Source organism: Hemiscyllium ocellatum, chromosome 11, assembly GCF_020745735.1.
Source record: "Hemiscyllium ocellatum isolate sHemOce1 chromosome 11, sHemOce1.pat.X.cur, whole genome shotgun sequence".
In the NCBI taxonomy this organism is placed as follows: domain Eukaryota; kingdom Metazoa; phylum Chordata; class Chondrichthyes; order Orectolobiformes; family Hemiscylliidae; genus Hemiscyllium; species Hemiscyllium ocellatum.
Genome location: NC_083411.1, coordinates 54,552,368 through 54,571,681, shown reverse-complemented (window position 1 = coordinate 54,571,681; position 19,314 = coordinate 54,552,368). Strand labels below are relative to the sequence as shown.

Sequence of the window (19,314 nt, the reverse complement as noted above, 5' to 3'; positions counted from 1 at the left end):
ACATACAATCGCCTCCCACAGGGGTAGAGAGCTTTGGCCTCGTCCTTACCATTCCCCTACTGTCCGCCGCCCCTGTTGCTGCCCCGCAGAGTTCACAAGCCCCGACGGGGGTACACCCCCTCGCAGCATAAAACGACACTCTAATAGTCACGGGAGCCCACCTCCAGGGCGAACTTGTGCAGGGGGGTGTGAGCTCACCTCCCCGCCTGACACTACCTCCTCAGAGGACGAGGGTGAGATCCTGGGGGGTTTGTGCAGTTATTCTTCTTGTCAATACGTTATGCTTATCTTTACACTTTCTTTCATGTTCCTACAATAGACCCTTTTACCGGGCTTGGGACGTCTGGGTCGCTACGCTTTCCTGCTACCAGATTCTGACCGCTAGATTTGATTTTATACCTACTTGTCTGTATCTTAGGCGGTCACGGTGGCCATGCTCTGTTCTCACCCATTTGTCCCTGACTGACTGCCAAGTCTGAATAGCCTAGCAATGCACACGTTGCAGCAACTTTTGTCTGCAGCATAGGGATCGAAGCTCAGCTCTTGCCCATATCCTTCAGTCTCTTCAACTGCGAGTAGTTGTTTCCAATTCACCTGTTCATACCTTCTGCAAGGCGCAGATTCGCGCTGAAAACGGCAGGGTCACCAGGTTCTTTTATGATTCTTTTCCCTGGGTAACTCTTAAGGCCTCCTACTACCTACAAACTTTGCCCTACACAGAGGACAGTGCTACACAAAGGATTTCTGTCCTGACCTGTATAGATTGTACTCACAACTCGTTACCCGTGTCATTCACCATGTGCCCGAACTAAATGATTACTCCTCTTTCTCTGGCCGGTAGGCAACGGACTGTATTCCTCTACCAGGTAATACTTCCTATTTCCTGCAGAGCATGACCTCAAACTTCCCTTTTTCCATTTCAGCTGCACTTCACCTGAAATATTCCACCTTCTGGAACTCAGTCGCTGCATTGGTAATCCGCATGTGATTGCTGGATGTTGATGCAGCAAACTCTCTTGTGAAATTCTATCATTCTCTATACTCCTCGTCACGATTTAAACAAAAAACATGTGTTTTTCCGGCGACCTAGCCCCACATCGGAGTGCAGTTCGGGGAAACACTGCTTTTCACCCGCTAGTAAACTTCACTTGATTCACCAAGCCCGGACGGCTTACCCGGGGATACTCACGGGCAGCCAAGCGGCAGCATTAACAGTGAGTCGCGCAGATTTGTGGTGAAATTGTGGGGGGCAGATTCGGTACAATTGGTTGCCCCTGAACTGGGAAGGGACTTGTGTTCTGCGCGCCCTCAGTATTCCACTCTTCGTCTCTGCACATAGGAGCTGACATCCTCTGCGGATGAGGACACTCTATTCATACCCTTCTTACGGGAGTATTCAATGGGATGTTACATGCATCTCAACTTACGTATTTTTTACTCTTACTCATCTGAATTACCCTTCATTCTCTGGCTTTTATCACGTTAAATAAGCTACAAGGATACCAGAAGCTTCCCTGAGAAGATCATGTTACACATCCATAAATATCACAGTCAAAAAGGGGGGTGCAAGCTCTAGCTGACAACACTCACACATCCACTCACTAACAATCAGATGATTTCGAGCTAGAACAGTGTTAACCTCCCTGCTAGCTGAGCAGCCCCTTGTGGCTCTCACTCTCTGTTTCACACAGATACGACGTCCGATATGCCCGCAGCACCTGCGCACTCTCTTTTGGCTATACCACACGGCCCTTCACACACACAGATTCTTGCATACACAAGGATTATACTTGCACCTCTTGTTCTGTATCTCGTTCAGGGGGACAAGTCCCCTCAGGCAAACAGTCCAATTTCGTCCCACCGCAAATCTCATAATTGCCCAGAGTTTTACATTACTCACCAGGGTCCCCGTGACAAAGGCCCCCTCTCCATAATCATCATCATCCCTTATACTGAACGGGCTGAAAACACATGGGGCAACGCATGTGAGAGTTGCCCAAGGCAGTAAGTCCGTTCACAACCGCTGGTGGGCCCCTGACTGCGGTAACATATGGAAAACTTGGGTGCAGGGTCTGAAGGGAGGATGACAATAACTGGCACCATTTCCCCCATTGCCCCAGGTCAGGGAGGCCAAACGTTGCCCTGAATTCAATTCAGGAGACTGAGCCCGACAAGGACGTGGGAAATGAGGGGGCGTAACAGAGCCCTGCTTTGCCCCACGTCTCTGCGTAGTGATAGGGTCGTTGTCCGTCAACACCGAACGGGGTCTGTTCTGTGATATCTTTGCTGGTATTTTGGGAATGCTTTTGGCTCTCTAACTTCTTCACTGACCCTTGTCCTGAGTGATCCACCTTGTTCACCATGGATTCCGCTGCGAGCAGGCGGGTAGTCGTAAAAGTAAGATTGTGCTCGTGGTTGATGTTTTACGTGCATTTTGTCTAAATTTGTCTTCAACCTTTGCCCTGGGGAACCCACCTAGGGTAATGAGTTCGAATCCCCTCTTGACATCACCTCCCAGCTGGACGAGGGGGAGATTATTGCGGGTCGTGAGGGAGGGTGTAGCCCGCTAAAGGGGGCCGTTGCCACTAGGCCAACCGTCCAAGCGCCTCTCCTCGCCACTAGTGTGGGGGAGGAGAATTAGGTCCCCTGGTCACATAGCAACTTTTGAGAGAGAAACCTGCCATGAGATAATTTAGGACCACGGACAGACGAGACGGCCTCGTTTGACCTTTTCTGAAATCTTATATGGCGGTCCCCACCAGATAGCTTCCCCACCACCCTCTCCCTGGATGCATGGGGGACCCTCAGGCTAAAACACGGGCAGGACGTACATGAATATCTGGGAAGAGCAGGGAACAATTCGCCTGAAGAGGAGCTTCAGCGATACGCAGGTCCCTTTTTTGCTGATGTTACCCATGCTTTCTGAGTTGCCTTTGTGTTTTTAAATTACCTCTCAACAATATTTACGAACAGCTCGGGGTTCTCCCCTACGTGCGAGTTATGCTGCGCACCCTGGGAAATTAGGGGGCCCCCTGCGCCATGTTTTTCGTAACCACACAGTGGAAATTTAGCTGCTCTATTGTCCTGTTGCCACGGGTCACCCATACTGCAGCAGAGCCGACCCTGTATGTTCGTGATCTCACACCCGACAACTTTCTGGTTTGTCATTTACATAGTGTACACGCTGCAGTTGTTACAGTTCCTGCGCGATGCGTGGTGCATTCACCCATGTCCAGCTCATCTGAAGTGATTACCTACTTTATATTCCTCCTGTTTTTCGGTTTGCCTCCTAAGGAAGTAACCTGCGCATATGACAATCTGTTTTAATCACCTGTGGTGACAGTAGACAGAGTTTGCCTTCCCCTATACGGTGTACTATTTCTCCCCTTTTAACTGTTGTCAATCCTTTTACCCCTCTAGGGGGTCACCCTATTTTTTCGATAGAGCTCTAGGCCGGATATTTTTACTCTTCAACATTGGTTATTTAATGTGCATGACGACGTTTTTGCGCCTGCAGCTGCTAGTGCAGATGCACAGCAAGTTATAACCGAGACTCGTACTATCTTGCATTTTCATCATTGTCCCGAAATTTATCTGCCCTGTATAGTGCTATTTCCCACTTGACAGCAGCCTATCCTACTGAATGTCTTCCACAGCCTGCGCACGTTTGCTTTTTAACTTTTCCTGATTAAGAAATGCTGCTACTTGATATCTTTTGCGTGACTGCTTTTCCGCAGTTACCTCTCCCAACACTGAATCAGTGGGGTACTTGCATTTTTTCAACTTTTTCTGACTCTTTAAAATAAGAGGAACAATTCCCCTACAGGATGGTCTATTTCCCCCTGTTTCAATTGCCTTTTGTGGCAGCCCGTGGTCAGGGACCTTTTTTCTCTCTGATTGGAGTTCACAAACTGCTCTGGCCTCCTTTGTACAAGGTACTATTTCTTCCTTTTAGACGGGACCATTCCTTTTACCTCACACTGGGGTCACTCTGTTTTTTAGGTGACGGCTTCGTACAGGTCCATGAGCTATGAGAAAGGTTAGGGGTTAAGCCTACCTTCACTTTTTTACCATTGCCCTGATTGATGTCTGGTTTCTCCAGTTCTGTTGCACAACTGGGTGGGGGGCAGTCTTAGTGAATGCATTGGACATTTCGCACTGGCCCCCTCTTTCTTTTACTAGATGACTAAAGACTTCACATCCAGGAGTACTGGCATGGTGATGTCCGTTGAGTCTAATAGCAAGGAGCTTTTCGAGATCAGCTCACCCAATGGCTCCGCCTTCACAGGAATGTGCTAATGGCGGTTGTTAAATACAATGCTTTTCTTTCCCATACTAGTAGGATGTTTTCTGGCTGATTTCACCAAATGCCACCCTGGGGATGGCAGGACTCTTTTCACCACATTTCTGCAGCCCCATCTCCCTGGTTTAAATGTAATGTGGTATCATTACTTTTCAACCGAACCCCCCATACGCTGGGCTCTGCACTCCTCAACAGATGCCTGCGCCGCCACCAACTCTGAGTACACGACAGCCTGCGTGTGATCTCCTACAAACGGGGAGGGACATATGGAGTACATGCTGTAAGGTGACTTCCATTCATGAACCGTGGAGCCGGTTTTCCGTGCGGCCGGTTGCATTAAGTGACTCACACCTCCCGATGGGAAGCCAGGCGAGTGGGGATCTGGCGGTTATTCTCTCCAATGATGCACTACCACCTCTGAATGGGCTACGGGTGCAGGCGTACTAAATACTATCTCTCCGGTGCATGCCAGCGGTCTCAATGGCTTTCTTTCGAGTTCATCCGATCGCGTCGCCCACGGTGGTGCGCTACGGTTCTGCTCTTGATGCTACTCAGTACTAACTTTTCTCCTTTATAAACAATGAATGTGGTCTGGTTGTCCAAGGAGTCCCTACTTATTTTGCCCATTGACCTGGGGATATGTGAATTGATCCTTTCATACAGTGGGAGGTTGAGATGTACTGTGGGCCCGGGACTCGAAACACTGCTGTTCACACAAGCGATTTTTACATAATCTCCAGTACTCCCGGTTGGCTTCAGCTGGTCTCGAGGGCCACAGAACACACTATTGAGCCGGTTGCCACTGCCTGTGTCCGTTCTTGACGGCGGTGAAACGGATGTCGGTATCTACAATTCAATGCAGTACGACTGGTTAGCCAATGACGGGTACGATCCCTCGGGCGAGGGACAACCTAAGACAGGCACAGTCGCGCATTGACATCGGAACTGGTGGCCCACGTTCGTCATGATTTAATAAGATCTCTGGCCTCTGTCTTCCGTGTCGGACGTCTGGACTGAGCTGCTGGCCTGTGGAGCATTCTGATCTGCGGGAACACCGGGGCACAGTACAGTTTCTCACTGGGTTTCCACTCGCTAGCAGGTACCTAGCTGCTGGTAGTGTGCTAATCCTATTCCGTTTCACAATTTACAGAACATGTTTACACTTGGGTGTTCTTTGGACTACAGACTTGCGTTCTGCGGACACCTTACTTATTTTAATTCCTCCACTCCAAATCTTTTGCGACTGTTATGTACTCGCGTACAGTGCTCTATTTGTCTTTTTGCCATGTTTTTTGCCATGCTTGATTAATTCTGTGCTTTTGTCATTTCCGCAGAAGCCTGCCGGAGTTGTTTTATCTATTAACTTAGATTTGCATGTAGTTTTAATTGTCTATTTGTAAATTGTGTTGCGGCGTGTTGCGTAGGGCACCCTTCATCCCAACATGACTGTCTCCCTAGAACCGGTGATTCTGGTAAAGACAACGTGCTCGGATACAACAAAGGGACGTCTGTGGGGGCGTCTGCCGGCACACCAGACCCCGGTCGCCTCGTGGTGTTGCGTTTCTTACGGCATGGGGTGGTGTGGCCTCAATAGAGGCCAAGGGAGGGAGTGTTGGGGTAGTTGTACAAGTGGGGTGGGCACACTAGATCTAGGGAGGGTAAAAACTATAACTGTAACAAGTGCTTCTAATACCGGGCCTGAAATGGTTAAACTATCATGATCACTGAACTGGAAACTGCTGGCCTCCTAATCTGATCAGAGGCTAGCTGATAGACAGCCTGTTAATTGCACCTCTGGAATTTGTAACTGGTAGACATTGTTAATTGGATTATTTGAGGTGTCAATTGAACCATCGAAACTACTCACTTAAATCGTAATGAACTATTGTTTCTGGTAAACCACTAATTAAATAAGCGGGACCAGTGGCCCCACAATGTCTACGGGACTGCCCGCTCCGAGGCAAACAGACAGACAGCTCAAACCATCCAACCAGAGAGCGGAACGCTTTGCCCGGGAACGAGTAGCCAACAGGAAGGCCAGACGTGGACATCTGACCGGGAACACTGGCCAGCGAGGGGTATAACTGGGGCGAATTTGAGCAGAAGGGTTAGAACGCCTTCTCCAATGAATTGCATGCTGTAGAATTCATTGTACAGTTCGCCAGTTTTGATTCTGTAAAATAAACGGTGCTCTGCTCCAAACTAAAGAAGCTGGTGCGGTCTCTCCTTCCAAAGAACTCGCAAAGACTGGAACCCCGAGGTTCCGGCCTAACACCTGTTAGCTCTCTTGAATTGAAATAATTACAGTTTAATTTATCAGTCCAACCTGTAGTTGGTTTCTGCTTTGTTCTTGCCTGCTTTAACTAGTTACCTTTCCCAACCAATCTCAAATTGATCTTTTTCTTCACTATTTCCCTGGGTCCCACTATTCCCCCCCCCCCCACCTTACTAGTTTAAATCCTCCTGAGCAGCTCAAGCAATTTTCCCTGCCAGTATATTCATCCCCTTCCAATTCAGGTGCAATCCATCCTTCTTGTGGAGGTCACTTCTACCCCAGAAGAGATTTCATTGATCCATTAATGTAAACCCTTCTCCCCTGCACTATCTCCTCAGCCACACATTCATCTGCTCTTTCCTTCTATTCATACCCTCATTAGCTTGTAGTACCAGGGTTATTCCACATATTGCTACCCTAGAGAACCTCCTCTTGAATTCCTGACTAAGCGTCTATATTGTCCCTTTAGAATCTCATCCTTTTCCCTTCCTATATCATTAGTTCCAAAGTGTACAATGACCTCCTGCTGGTCCCTCTCCCCCTTGAGAACATTCGGCACTCTCTCCAACATATCCTTGATCCTGGCAACACACCATTCTGACTTTTCACTGTTGGCCCCAGAAGTGTCTGTCTATGCCTCTGACTAGAAAGTTCCCTCTCACAATTGATCTCTTGGAACCTGACGTACCCCTCATTACATTGAGAACCAGCCTCCGGACCAGAAATTTGGCTGTTCGTGCTACATTCCCCGGAAAGTCCATCACCCCCTACATTTTCCAAAACAGCATACTTGTGTGAGATGGGGACAGCCACAGAAGACTCCTGTACTACCTGCCTACCCATCCTAATTTTCCTGGAGTTAACCCATCTACCTGAATGTTTCTGCGGCTTTTCTCGCTTCCTATAACTGCCACCCGTCATATTCCCTAGCTCTTGTAAATTCCTTATTGCCTCTAACCATGCGATCTGATAGGATTCACAATCAAAGACACTTCCTGCAGAAGTAACCATCAGTAACATGGAAATGCTCCCTAAACTCCCACATCTGATAGGAAGAGCACCTCACTCAACTAAAGGTCATCGTTGCTCCTTCACAATCTACAGACCCAGAAAATAGCACCATCTTTTTGCTCTTAAAAAAAAACACTGCTCCATGCTAACTTAGTACCTATGGTTTATATTTTTAAAATTTAATCAAGAGACCGATCTCAATAAAAGATATAATTAAGAAAGAACCCAATCTATTCACTACTGTAAATTTACAGCAAGATTACAAGTACAAACTATGCACATGTCTGTTCCTGTGCTGTGAGCTCACCCACACAGGTTCCTCTAAGGTCAGCTGTGAATTTCACTGTTTGTTAAATTTTCCTAAATGCACTCTAATGTCCAGAGATACATGAACTCAAACAGCAAAAGCAGTGATAGTGCAGATTCACTGCTGTGTCAGACAGCAGGGTCAGTCTTTCTCTGACCCTGTGGTCACTGCCTTTGTCTGTCATCCTCCTTTTAAAAGTGCCATTGTTTTGATCTTTTATTGCAGAATCATTCGGTGTACTAGAGACAGCACTGAATAATCACTGAAATGGGAATAATGTCCAGGGTTATGGGAAAAAGCCGGGGGAATAATACTAAGGCCTTCTGCACATTCAGAGGGCTGGTACAGGCATGATGGGCTGAATGGCTTCTTTCTGCACCATAACAACTCAGATTCTGTGAACTTTGTGTAGTTGAGACAGACAAACCATAACTTTGGTCTTATATCGAACAGTACGGTACAGACACTAATCCTTCAGTCCACAATATTGTACCGAACATGATGCAAAATTAAACTATTTTCTTCTGCCTGCCATTGGTTCACATCCCTTCATTCCTTGCATATTCATGTCTTTAATTAAAAGTTCCTAAATGCCTTTATCATATCTGCCTCCACCCCCACCCCGGCAGCCTGTTCCAGACTCCTGCCACTCTTTGTGTAAAAAAACTTGCCCCTCACATCTCCTTTGAACTTTTGCCCTCTCACCTTAAATGCTTCTCTTAGTATTTTTGAACTGTGGGGGGGGGAAAAAGATTTTGACTGTCAACCCTATCTATCCATCTCATAATTTTGTAGGCTTCTATCAGCTGCTCCAGAGAAAACAACCTGAGTTTTTCTAGCCTCTTCTTAGAGCTCATACCCTCTAATCCAAGCCTCATCCTGGTAAACCTCTTCTACACCCTCTCCAAAGCCTCCACATCCTTCTTGTAATGTGGCGACTAGAATTAAACGCAATAGTCGTCATGCAGCCTAAGCAAAGTCTTATAAAGCTGTAACATGACCTCCTGATTCTTGTACTCAGTTCCCTGAGCAATAACGGCAAGTACGCCATAAACTTTCTTTATCACCCTACTTGTGACGATTTGTTTTGATCTGTTTTTGATGCTGAAATGAGCTTCTGACAACATTTTCATAACAGCACTAAAACCATATATTTTTGCCTGCATCATCTGATTCGATTCCTCTGTACTTACAGAAATCCTCTGTTGCAAAAATCCACACCCATGCAGTCATGCCATTGGCACTTGGCTATTCAAATAGCAAATCAAGAGTTTGATGTTGGAAAAGCACAGCAGGTCAGGCAGCATCCAAGGAGCAGGAGAATCGACATTTTTGGCTAAAGCCCTTCCTCACGGCTTTAGCCTGAAACATTAATTCTCTGTTCCTTGGATGCTGCCTGACCAGCTATGCTTTTCCAGCACCACACTCTTGACTCTGACCTCCAGCATCTGCAGTCCTCACTTTCTCCTATTCAAGTAACAACTCAGCTGACCTCCCAAATCCGACCCTCTGTGAACTTAATAATTCAAATCTGTGCTCTTCATTACATCAAGCCCTGATCATCGATCATTCCTTTCTCACTAATTCATATTGGCTCCTGCTTCAGTAAGTACTCAAGTTTAACATTCTCCTGCTTGTTTCCAAATCTTTCCATGGTCTTGGCTCACCCTTTCCTGGAAATCTCTGTGACATGTGGGGTTGTCTAAATCAAGCATTTTGAACCCTTGCTGTTTAAATAGTTTGACCATTAGTAGATGGCCCCTCAGTTGCTGAATTACGGGACTTTGGAATTCCTTCCTCAAAACTCACTGTCTCCCTGCCTTTTCTCTCATTGAAAGCATGAAGAAACAAAATGTGAGATTGATCTTGACAAACCTGTACTGAAACCAGGAAATGTTCCACGTGGACTTTATTCGAAAACTACTGAATCCCACCACCTAATGCCACTACTTGTTATTACAACCAGACAAACGTAAAGATCTGCAATGCAGAAGACACCATTCTGAAACTGAGAGATCGTTTTGAAACAGTCCAAACTCCAACTTTGTAAGGTGCATAAATAGTGTATGAATTGATTGAGAATTTAATGAAATCAACCTAACAATCTGTGATCCATGACTGAAATACAAAATATAGAGTTTAGTGGACCTTTTGTTTATATTTGTTAAATTAAGGTGACCTCCATTTTCCAAGGTACTGCAACACCCTGATATGTTCATATTTGTGATGTGTTCCAATAGTGCAATTCTTTTATTATTTTAAAACCTATCTTTGTTTTAATTGCATAAATGTGATAAATTATGTTTTTTTGTAACATTGAAATAACCATAGTCCTATCAGATCACAGGGCTGCTCTCTCAACAGAGAGCGAGGTGATTGATGGTGGTTTAACCTGAGGATCAAGGGGAGAGTTCCAGAAGGAGAGTTCATCACAGTAACCTCAGCTGGTACAGGGATTGGCATCACTCAGCATCACCAACTCACCCATCCAACCAACTGAGCTGACCGATCCACTTTCTTTTAGTTGTATATTCAAACATTCACAGATACTACTTCCAGTCCACTCCAGCTTTAGTGCCTGAACCAAGATGGTATCACGGTGGACTGAACTGAGCATAAGTGAAAGGACAACAAAAAGACATTTTGATTTTGAAACAATGTGCTTTGCATTGCATCTATCATGATCCAAAACCTAATTTTATGTTCTGTGTTCCTTAATCTTTAAAAGATTTCAAAGCGTCCCTCACCTGCCACAAGGTGGGGCCCTCAGCTTGGACTACTCTCACCACAGCCATGATGGGGATCCACATAATACAGAAGATGGTCATACACCAGCCCAGTGCTCCTGACCAGACAGGGTATTCAACAGATCCATATCTTAGTGGGGCAAATGTTGTCAAGGACCAGATTAAGACTGCCTGAATGTGGATAAGATACAAAACTAAATCAGAAACAGAATGAGAGATTGGGTATTTTCAGTTTAAATCAAAATAATGTGTAACAGCTTCTTACCACCAGCAAACACGGAGAGATCAGAATCCAACACATTCTCCACCACAGCCAGAAGAGCCAAGTCCTTTCCCCAATCATCATCTCAATGTCCTTGATGAATCTGTTTGTCCCTGTGAACAACAAGGAAGAAGAGAGACACCATCACTCACTCTGTCCTGTCTTTAGGGCAGCTTGTTTACTGTTGAAGTACATCTTGTACAGGGTGGCACTGATGAACAGGTTAACCCAGAGAAGGGATTGCTCCAGATTTCAAACAGGATAAGGAAATTGATTCTTGTCACCAACTGATTGATCTTTCTCTCTCATTTTAGTAACAAGGGTCTGTCCATCCCAGCACAAATTGGAAACATAAGCTTTTCCTGGAATGAGTTCTTCTTGGGCGATGAAGGTAACTTAGAATTTGAAACACAAACAGATCAATCATGACTGTATTGATGGTGGAGCAGGCTTGAGGGGCTGAATGGGTCTATTTCTGCTAAGGACTTGTAAAATATGAAAGTGAAGAGTTCATAACAAACCCTAAATATAGAAACATGTGAACAACAGCAAAAATAGGCTAATTTTCTCTAATCTTATTACAAATCACTTGTTAGGGATACGCTTAATACTGATAGAAACCAATGAAGGGTAAAGAGTTGGGTGTTTCCAATGTAAAGAACAGGGGTATAAGTGTAATTAATTAAAACTTATAAAATACACCATTGTGTTAAATGCAATAGAGATGACCACTTAGGTGATATGTTGCAGCTGTAGCATGTGGTTGCTGCTGGATTCCTAAAGAAATCCAGTTATATTGGATCAGCTCAAACATTTGAGATAGTACCACACATGAGGCTCCTTAATAACCTGAGAGCCCATTGTGCTGGGTGTACAGTATGACCATGGATAGTGAATTGGTGAGCTGATAGAAGATCGACAGCAGTATCTTGTCGGGATCTGGATGATGTGAGCTTGGCAAGGTTTATTCGAGAATTGGATGAGAACTGTAGCAATTCTGATGTCGGGAAGACCATTTTTTTTGATTCTTTCAGTAAGCAATGAGCTGAATCTGTCACTCAGCAGTGATGAGTTCCTAATTAATGGGATTATTCCCTATTAAGCAGCAAGCTAATGGTACAACACGCCTAACTAATATTCAGCTTCCTATCTTAAACTCACCTAACAAGCTCAACATTGAGAAAACTTGACCTGGAGATTAGAGTGAGGATCTCGTGAATTCAGCTTGTTACCTGCTCCAGATGACCTAAATATTAGGCACTGAGGTCTCAGAGAATACTCCAAGGATGCCAGCCACATACACTTTACATTCATGGTATTGGATCTGATATGTGCCATTCTCTGATATCTTGCTGGACCATCTCAGAAAATTTCTACACTTCAGTACTGCACCACAGTCTGCCCCAGTGACTATCATTGTAATGCCTCGGCCAGCACACCCAAGAGCATGAACCCAGGCTGCATCTCCAGGCTGGTCACTTGCTGTCCCAATTCTCACTCATTCTGAGCTGGCCTGGATGCTCACAACACCTCTCCCTTGCCTTGCCTTTTGCCTTTGTGTGTTTGCTACCTCAGCCAGGGATATTATTCCAGTCGCTCCTTGCCATTTAGTGCAGACACAAAGGAAGGAATCTTGTTGTGGTTGTCAACAGGACTCTGTCAAATCAAGGAGGGTGTAATGGGGTGCTGGCACAGTAAGTCATGGGCAGTCTCTGATACCAATTCCATGTGCTTAGACATGGGCAACCAGCTGCTCAGGGTGGTCAACATTAGTGTTTACACCACGTAAGGGGTTAGGAACTGAATGAAGGTCAGCCCACCACCTGGCTTGAGTCTTTCTGCTCTACTGTGGGCTGCTTACTTCCTGAAATGAGACAGAGGCAGGTATTAATGGAGATGAAAGGGCGTGTCCCAATTGTTACTGTAGGTGCAGCTGGGAGATATCCTGAGTGAACAAGCAGTGCAGAGGGACTGCAGGATTAATGGTGTCTGGGATTGGGGTAGGTGTGAGTGAGCGGAGGGGGACAGATTGCAAGCTGTAGTGAGATTGGTAGGGCATGAGACTCAGTGGAAGGTGGATATAGCAAGAGAGTTACGGTGAGGGTGAGATAACAAACATGGTCGCACTTACTAGCAAAGTGGAGAAGATCATTGACTTCCTTCTTTCACTGCTGGGTATTCCTCCAGATGGCTGAGATTGCACTGATCCAGGTGGCAACCTCGGACCAGGTTGTCATGTCATGCCCTGATCTTACCAATCCAGGGGTAAGAAGAAATCCCACCTCAACACCACACTATGCAGTAGAACCTTTAGATCCCTACTCATCAGGAAGAACACTCCTTCCCCCTGCCTGCCTGCTATGTCTGGGATCAATATAAGTAACACTGTAGGGTTGTTCTAGACTGACAGTGTTTGTATGGATACTTAACGGGCTTTTAATGAAGTTGTAACCACAACATATGGAGCTGCCAGTGTTGGCCTGGGTGGACAAGGTCAGAAGTCACATGGCACCACATTATAGTCCAAAAAGTTTATTTGAAATCAAATGCTTTCAGAGCACTGCCCCTTCGTCAGGTGAAGTAAAGAGAAGCACACAGACACAGAGTTTATAATCAGAGAGATCAAAATATCATACAAGTGGTGTGAGTGGAGTGTTGACAGACTGAATAATATGTCTCTGCAGGTGATCAAGAGTGTCAGATGGTGTGAATAAAGTGTCAACAGCTGAATAGCAGGTGAAGGGATGATCTATAATCTGATTCATTAAGGAAGAGAGATAATTACAAAATATTAAAAATAAGGTAGTTCTGGAGACAAACCAGATGACTGGAATAACATGGTAGGTATAAGAGTCACACGCCGAGGGTCTAACCAAAGTAACAAGTACTAATCCAAAACTCTACACATTAAATAAGGTAGAGAGATCATAATAAGTTATCAAGGTGATGGTGTCAAAACTGGACAGTAAGGAAGATCTTACAGGTACAGAACAGTGTAATGGGGTCACATGTAGTGCGACTTGTAACCAAGATCGTGGTTGAGGCCATCTTCATGGCTACAGAACTCAGCAATTGGTTTCAGCTCAGTAATTCTGTGCTATTGTGGTCCTCAAGATACAAAACAACACAGAATTATTGTGAGGTAGCAGTGCTAACCACTGGGCCACTGTGCCGCCCAAAGTGGGGACATTTTCAGGATGGCAACCTGTAACTGTATGACAGAGATTAGAGCTAGGGCCTCGATTATGACTGAAATGAAGAAAGTAAATATACAATCACCAAGTTTCCAGATCACAAAAATAGGTGGGAGAGCATTTGGTGAGGATGACACAAAGATTCTATTGAGAGATACAATAGGTTATGTGAAAGAACAAAAACTAGCCAGGTAGAATATAAAGTGGAAAAATGTGAGTAATACACTTTGGCGGGAGGAATAGAGGAGTTGAATATTATTTGACTGAAAAGACTGCAGAAAGCTGCAGCACAGAAGGATTTGGGGTTCCTTGTGCATAAATCTGAAAAGCCTGGCCTTTAAATTTTATGGGTATGAGGGAAGGAAAATGGATAGTTGGCCTTTATTTCAAGGCAAACAGAATACAAAAATAGGTAAGCTTTGTTATAAATGTTCAAGGCACTAGTGAGACCATGGCTGGAATATTCGGAACAGTTTCTATTCCTCCATGGGATGAGGATGCCACTGGCTCAGTAGAATTTATCGCCCATCCCAGAGAGCAGTTAAGAGTCAACCATACTGCTATGTGTCCAGAGTCACATGTTGTCCAGACCAGGTAAGGATAGCAGTTTCTTTCCCTGAAGGACATTAGCAAACCAGAGGGGTTTTTTCAATCATTGACATTGATTCAAGGTCATAATTGGACTCTTAATTCTAGATTTTTATTGAATTCAATAAAACGGGACAGCACAGTGATTCAGTGGTGAGCAATGTTGCCTCACAGCACCACGGACCTGGGTTCAAATCCAGCCTCAGGTGGCTGTCTGTGTGGATTTTGCACATTCTCCCCATGTCTGTATGGGTTTCCTCCAGGTGCTCCAGTTTCCTCCCACAGTCCAAAGTTATGCAGCTTGGTTGGACTGGCCGTGCTAATTTCCTCTATAATGTCCACGGATGTGCAGGCTAGGCTGGTTAGGCATGGGAAATGCATGATTACGGGGATAGGGTCTGGGTCTGGGTCTGGGTAGGATGCTCATCAAAGAGTTGGTGTGCACTCGTTGGGCCAAATGGCCCGCTTCCACATTGCAGAGATTTTATGATTCAAATTGCACCATTTGCCATGATGGGATTCGAGCCTGGATCCCTAAGGCAGTACCTGGGTTAACAATCCAGCGATTATATCATCAGGTCATCATCTCCCCCTCAAAAAAAATATATTGGCTTTGGAGGCAGTCCAAAGAAGGTTCATGAGATTAATTTCGGATATGGAGAGATTTTCTTTTCAGGAGTGTTCGAGTAGTTTGGGCTTGAGCTCTTTTGAATTTCGTGGAATAAGAGGCGATCTATTTTGAAAAGTATATGATTGTTAACGATTGTGCTTGATCAGATATAGGAATAGAGGCTGTTTTCACTTATGCTAGAGTCTGGGACCAGAAGGCATCTCCTGAGAACCAAGAGGTTACATATTTAAGACAGAGATGAGGAAGACTTTTTGCTCTTAGAGTGCAGTGGTATTCTTTTTACCACAGAGTGCTGTTGAGGCTAGGTATATAAGTCTATTCATGTAAGATAGATTGTAAATCAGTAAAGGAATCAAACATTGTGGGGAAATGGTAGGAAAGTGGAGTGAAGGATAGTCAAATCAGCCATGACCTCATTGAATGGTGGCGCAAAATCAGTGGGGTGAATGGCCTACTTCAACTCCTCTGTCTTATGGTCTCATTGTCTTAAGTACTTATATTGCTATAAAACTCATACTTACCCAGTCTGGGCTCTGTGCTGCCTCACTACATACAACAAACACACAGTAACTGCAAGCTGGCTGCTAATATTATCACTGCTACTAAAGGTCAGTCAGGAACCTTTGTACATCACATATTTGTGAAGCAATCTAACAGCAGAAAGATAAACTCCCTATGTGATCTTGGATTTGTGCAATAATACAAGTATCAGCAATTAACAAGACAATGACTGTAGTAAAATTGGCTGAAATCCAGCAAAAACAAGTGGATCCTGAGTGAAGGATGCAAAAAATGATGTTGTGTGTTTCATGCTGGTTTCTGGAACCAATTAGGTTTCATTGTCAGGAAGAGCAAGTGAATTCTGATACACGTCTGCCAGCATCTGATTCATTTGGTCTGATTTTATTAAAGAAACCTTAATTTTCACAAAGTACTTTAAATTTAATATGTTTATTTGTTTTGGTCTCTTTTATGATTGACTGACCATAGATCCAGCTGAGACCGATGAGTTGCAGGAGAGCTGTTATAACGAGAATCCAGTCCGTAACGTAATGATCCATTAAATTTAGCCAGTAAATCCCAGCCTAAAATTAAATGGAAAATTCAAAAATGGTACACAGGAAAATGATCATACTCTTACTTTCAAATTCAGACTTTAATGAGATTTGAAAAATGTATACATGTAAGTGCTTATAATAAAAGCACAATTCTAACTAAAGCAAATTCAGAAGTCACAATGTCAGATTATATTCCAACAGATTTATTTGAAATCACAAGCTTCTTCATCAGATGATAAAGGAGCAGTGCTCTGAAAGCTTCTGATTTCAAATAAACCTGTTGGATTATAGCCTGACATCGTATGACTTCTGAAATTGTCCACTCCAGTCCAACATTGTCACTTCCACATCATAACTAAAGCAAAATACTACAGATGCTGGAAATCTGAAACAAACACAGAAATTCCTGGAAAAAATCAGCAGGTCTGGCAGTATCTGTGGAGAAAGAAACTAACATATTGATTGCAGTCTGGTACAACTCATCTTCAGAACTGTTCCAACACAATTCTAACTCGATGCTCAATATTCCCTCATTCATTTGTGTGTGGGATTCAATTATGTTGCTGTTCCCTCTTCTCCATTCTCACCTGAAAGTCATTTTTGAAATGGGGAGATCAGAATTTACCTGCAGTGTTCCAAGTGTGATCTCACGTGATCAAATAAGTGAAGAGGTTACCTCAGAGTCCAATTGGACCTTGATCAGCTGGGCCAATGGGCTGAGGAGTGACAGATGGGGTTTAATTTAGATAAATGTGAGGTGCTGCATTTTCGAAAAGTAAGTTAGGGCAGAATTTATACACTTAATGTTAAGGTCCTGGGGAGCGTTGTTGAACAAAGAGACCTTGGGGCGCAGTTTCATGCAGAAGGTGGTGTGTGTATGGAAGTTTTGGAGGCTGGTATAATTACAACATTTAAAAGGCTTTTGGATGGATATATGAATAGGAATAGTCTAGAGTGGCAAATAAGACTACATTAATTTAGGATATCTGATACCATGGATGAAGGATCTGTTTCTGTGCTGTACATCTCTGACTTTATGACCCTATGGGCAGCATGGTGGCTCAGTAGTTAGCACTAATGCCTCACAGCGCCAGAGACCCAGGTTCAATTCCCGCCTCAGGCAACTGTCTGTGTGGAGTTTGCACATTCTCCCTGTGTCTGCGTGAGCACTCTCCGGGTGTTCTGGTTTCCTCCCACACTCCAAAAATGTGCAGGTTAGGTGAGTTGGCCATGCTAAATTGTCTGTAGTGTTAGGTGTAGGGGAATGGGTGGGTTGCTCTTCTGAGGGTTGGTGTGGACTTGTTGGGCCGAAGGGTCTGTTTCCACATTGTAAGTAATCTAATCTAATCTAAATACATCCTAGATTTAGACATCATGACCCCTCATGTACATCTTAACTCTTTGCCTCCAGTTTTAACTGCCTGGGAACATTGCATTAATGGGATTTGTGAAATTACCAACTCTCCCCACTCAGTATATGAACTACATTCCCATTCAACACAAATATCTGAATAAGGGAACATGGCTCAGGAGTAGGCCATCCTGTCCCTGGGGCTTACTCCACCATTTAATAAGGTTAAAATCACACACCAGGTTATGATCCAACAGGTTTATTTGGAAGCATTAGCTTTCTGACCGCCGTTCCTTCATCAGGTGGTTATGGAGTATAAGATCGTATGACATAGAATTCAAAGCAAACTTTTGAAAGCTAGTGCTTCCAAAAGAAGCTGTTGGACTATAACCTGGTGATATGTGATTTTCAACTTTGTACATCCGAGTCCAACACTGGCACCTCCACATAATTTAATAAGGTTACTGCTGTTATGAATTGCTTTGAATATATTTGCGTCCTTCTTTCCATAATACAAGCAATACTGTATACAGACTCTCACATTATGGAACCATCAGTGCACTGTATAACTGAAGCTTAACATCTCTACTTTTGTATCCACTCAGCCTTGCAGCAAATGATAAAGTTATATTAGCTTTCCCAAATATATAGGTGAGGATTGCAAATGCTGGAGATCAAAGTTGAAGAGTGCGGTGCTGGAAAAACACAGCCAGTCAGGCAGCATCTGAGGAGCAGGAGAGTTGATGTTTTGGGCATAAGCCCTTCATCAGGAATGAGGCTTGTGGGCCAAGGGGGCTGAGAGATAAATGGGAGAGGGATGAGGCTGGTGGGGAGGATAGCTGAGAATGCACGAGATAATATATCTCCCTCCCCACCCCTATCCATGGTCCATAAAGACCATTCCTTCTGCAACTCCCTTGTTCAGTCCATGCCCCCACCAACCCACCCTCCTATCCTGGCACCTTCCCCTGCCACCAAAAGAATTGCAAACCTCCACCCACGCCTCCCCACTTACCTCCGTCCAAGGCCCCAAAGGAGCCTTCCACATCTGTCAGAGATTTATCTGCACTTCCACACACATCATCTACTATGTCTGTTGCTCCCAATGTGGTCTCCTCTACATCGGGGAGACAGAACTCCAGTTTGCAGAACGTTTCAGAGGGCATCTCCAGGACACACGCTCAAACAATCCCATTGCCCCATTGCCGAACACTTTAACTCCCCATTCACTAAGGACATGCAAGGCCTGGGCCTCCTCCACCGCCAAACCCTAACCACCCGATGCCTGGAGGAAGAATGCCTCATCTTCCACATTGGGACCCTCCAACCACATAGGATCAATGTGGATTTCACCAGTTTCCTCATTTTCCCTCCCCCCACCTTATCCCAGATGCAACTTTCCAACTGGACACCACCCTCTTGACTTGTCCTACCTGTCCATCTTCCTTCCCACCTTTCTACTCCATCCTCCTCTCTGACCTATCGCCTTCACTCCCAACTTCATCTACCTATCGCATTCTCAGCTACCTTACCCCCAGCCCACTCCTTCTCTCATTTATCTGTCAACCCTCTTGGGCCACCAGCCTC

The 19,314-nt window shown here is 44.7% G+C and overlaps 1 pseudogene; it reads right to left on the bottom strand.

The window, feature by feature from the left end:
- Positions 1-19,314, bottom strand: part of LOC132820003 (sodium- and chloride-dependent neutral and basic amino acid transporter B(0+)-like) — a 61,732-nt pseudogene that overhangs the window by 8,654 nt on the left and 33,764 nt on the right.